Source organism: Rhinoraja longicauda, chromosome 18 (genome assembly GCF_053455715.1).
Source record: "Rhinoraja longicauda isolate Sanriku21f chromosome 18, sRhiLon1.1, whole genome shotgun sequence".
NCBI lineage: Eukaryota > Metazoa > Chordata > Chondrichthyes > Rajiformes > Arhynchobatidae > Rhinoraja > Rhinoraja longicauda.
This window is the reverse complement of record NC_135970.1, coordinates 28,679,400-28,683,364: the sequence shown is the minus strand read 5'-3', so window position 1 is coordinate 28,683,364 and position 3,965 is coordinate 28,679,400.

Genomic DNA, 3,965 nt, shown 5'->3' with positions numbered 1-3,965 from the left:
AGGGAGGGGTAGAGAGGGGGGGAGAGGAAGGGGGAGGGAGGAGGGGAGGGGGAGGGGAGGAGGAAGGGGAGGGGCGAGGGGGGAAGGGAGGGGGGAGGGGAGGGGGGAGGGGAGGGGGAGAGGGAGGGGGAGGGGAGGGGAGGGGGAGGGGAGGGGTGGGAGGGGGAGGGGTGGGAGGGGGAGGGAGGAGAGGGTACTGCAGCAATGCAGGAGAGGTTTGGGCCCAACGGGTCCACTTGGTCTAGTTATAATTAAGTGAGAACTGTATGCGCTCCCTCTACCTGTGCCTGCCCTTTCGTGTCACCTAAGCCCCTACATATACACCACCTTGTTCAACTAATGACCGCCCCCAAGTGTCCAAATTAATACTGCAAGATATATATAAGCAAAATAATATGATATGCCAACAATAAGCGTAAATGGCTCCTACACAGACTGTTAATTTGAACGTGTATCTGCCAGTAGGTGACTGATTTTTAATTCACAAAATCTAGTACGTTTAACAGGAGTGATTTAAACTGGAGGAATATATTCCTTCCATGCCGGTGGCAAGTATATTATGACATGCAAGAATTTTTCAAATAACATTCATGTCATTAAATACAATTATAAAATTAAATTTAAGCTTTCACTAAGGAGAATCCTTATGTCCTAAATGGTTAATAATAAAAACTCTAGGTACTTTTATATTTCAGAGAAATATAAAACTTTACTTGCCTTTCTATATTCTGACCATTTTTACGAGAATTAATTTTTAGTTTAGTCCAGCCTAGAGATACAGCATGGAAATAGGCCCTTCGGTCCACCGAGCCCGCGACGACCATCGATCACCCATATACTAGTTTTATCCGACCCACTTGGGACAATTTACGGAAGCCAATTAACCTACAAATCTGCACGTCTTTGGAATGTGGGAAGAAACCTGAGAACCCGGTGAAAACCCACGCGGTCACAGGGAGAACGTGCAAACTCCACACAGCCAGCAGCTGCAGTCAGGATCTAACGCATGTGTCTGGCGCTGTCAGGCTGCAATTCTACCGCTGCGCCAGTGTGCCGCTCCAATTCTTGAATAAAATACATGAAATCGCATGTAATCCAGTCTTTGTGAACTCCCAATCGCTGAGCTGTCGGCTCAAGAACACAGACTGCAATCAGTCAGGATAGACAACAAAACATTCTCCATGATAATTCCCAACACCAGTGGCCCACTGGCTATCAGCCCTTGGCTATCCTTACTTGACAGTCACAACACTGCGGCCAAATTCTGCTCCAACCCCATCTACAAGTTGTGTAGGAAAGAACTGCAGATGCTGGTTTAAATCAAAGATAGGCACAAAATGCTGCAGTAACTCAACGGGACAGGCAGCATCTCTGGAGAGAAGGTATGGGTGACGTTTCGGGTCAAAACCCTTCTGCAGACTGTCCATCTATAAGTTTGCAGATGATACCATAGTGCTGGGGCAGATCTCGACCAATGACGAGACAGAGGACAGGGAAGAGATCAAGATCGTAGTAACGTGGTGTCATGACAACAATCTTCCTCTCAATACCAGCAAGATGAAGGAACTGGTCATTGACATCAGGTGTTCCGGTTTCCACCCACATTCCAAAGACGTTCGGGTTTGTAGATGAATTGGCCTCTGTAAATTTCCCCCTATTATGTAGAGAGTGGATGGGAAAGTGGGATAAAATAGGACTAGCGTGAACGGTTGATCGATGGTTGGCGTGGACCCGACGGGCCAAAGGGCCTGTTTCCATGCTGTATCTGTAACAATGTGGGGTGGAGAACATGCCCCATCAACATCAACGGCGCTGAAGTGGAAATGGTCATGAGTTTCAAGTTTCTTGGTGAGAAATCGTTAACAATTTGACTTGATCCATCCAAACACCTGGGCCAAGAAAGCACATTTACGCCTTTACTTCCACTGAAGTTTAAGGAAATTCAGCATGTCTCCAATTACTCTTACCTACTTGTACAGATGCTCCATAGAACATATTTCATCAGGATGCATCACAGCTTGATATGGCAACAGCTCTGCCCAAGATCTCAAGAAACTGCCGATCAAAAGATTTTTCATCAAACTAGCTCCACTCCTCACCAAAACACAAAGTACTGGAGGAACTCAGCATCTGTGGATAGGCAACATTTTGGGCGGGACGCTTCTTAAGTCTGCAGAAAGGTCCCGACCTGAAACATCATCAGTCCATTGACTCCACAGTTGTTGCCTGACCCAATGAGTTCCTCCAGCACTTTGTGTTTTGCTCAATGTTACTGCAGTTCCCTTAGTCTCCATTCCACGACAATTTACAGCCACTGTGCTTTTAAACCGATGTAACCTTCCTCTTTCTATATGTGGTGCTGAATTATATGAGAACGCAATATATCTACACTTATCCTATTGAAAAATAAGAGCTTAAGAATTGAAATAGAACAGGTTGTGTTTTGTTTAGATTTTGATTTAGAGATACGGTGGAGAAATAGGCCCTTCAGCACAGGAAGTCCATGCTGCCAGCAATCACCCCATACACAATAGACAATAGACAATAGGTGTAGGAGTAGGCCATTCGGCCCTTCGAGCCAGCCCGCCATTCAATGTGATCATGGTTGATCATTCACAATCAGTACCCCGTTCCTGCACCATCCTACACACTAGGACCAATTTTACAACTTACCGAAGCCATTTAACCTACAAATCCACACATCTATGGAGTGTGGGAGGAAATCAAAGCACCCGAAGGAAATTTCAGACATTTAGTTTGTGATCTATCTCCTAGTGCTTTAAGTAATCACTTGAACCGCTACAAGCCATTACACTGTCCTTCCACTAGATGGCAATGTGCAGCTCATAACAATTGTCCATCACACAATATTAATAATAATAATAATAATAATGCATTACATTTATATAGCGCTTTTCAAACACTCAAAGACGCTTTACAGGGATTTCTAGAACATAGAGAAGTGAATAAATAGATAAATAAGTAAACGAACAGAGAAAGGAGACAGAAGGTGAGGTGACGGTCAGTGGTTGAAGGCAGTGCTGAAGAGGTGAGACTTCAGTAATGTTTTGAATGTGGTGAGTGTGGGGGAGTCTCTAACGGTTTGGGGTAGTGAGTTCCAGAGGGTGGGAGCAGCGATGGAGAAAGCCCTGTCCCCCCAGGATCTGAGTTTGGTCCGGATGAGGGGGGACAGGAGATTGGCAGCAGCAGAGCGGAGGGTGCAGGTGGGAGTGTGCCTGTGGAGGAGGTCAGTCAGGTAGGATGGGGCCAGGTTATGGAGGGCTTTGTAGGTCATGAGGAGGATTTTGTATTGGATTCTCTGGGGATGGGGAGCCAGTGGAGTTTGTAAAGGACGGGGGTGATATGGTCACGGATCGGGGAATGGGTGAGTAGACGGGCAGCGGAGTTTTGAATGTATTGAAGTTTACTGATGATTTTTGAGGGTGAGCCATAGAGGAGGCTGTTGCAGTAGTCCAGACGGGAGGTGATGAAGGCGTGGATGAGGGTTTCTGCAGCTGTGAAGGAGAGGGATGGACGGAGACGGGCAATGTTTTTGAGGTGGAAGAAGGCTGTCTTTGTGATGTGTTTGATGTGTTTGTCGAGGGAGAGGGTTAATAAATGTTAATATTTATGTTAATAAATAAAACATTTTGCTTTTTCATACACATAATGCATAACTAAAGTGCATATTAACTGATTACATTGCATGATACCATTCTTATCAATGTAATATTCTGTCATTTTTACTTGGAAAAAATAGATATTATTACACAAAGTTAAATCCTGTGCATTATTTCCATTCAAAGCACAAACGTTATTTTTGAACAAGGCAATGCAGGATAAGGAATAAAAACCTTTCACTATAAAAGTGTATTGGGTGCCTAAGTGTAAGATGGCATAGTGGTGGAGTTGCTGCCTCACATCGCCAGAGACCTGGGTTCGATCCTGACCTGGGTTACTGTCTG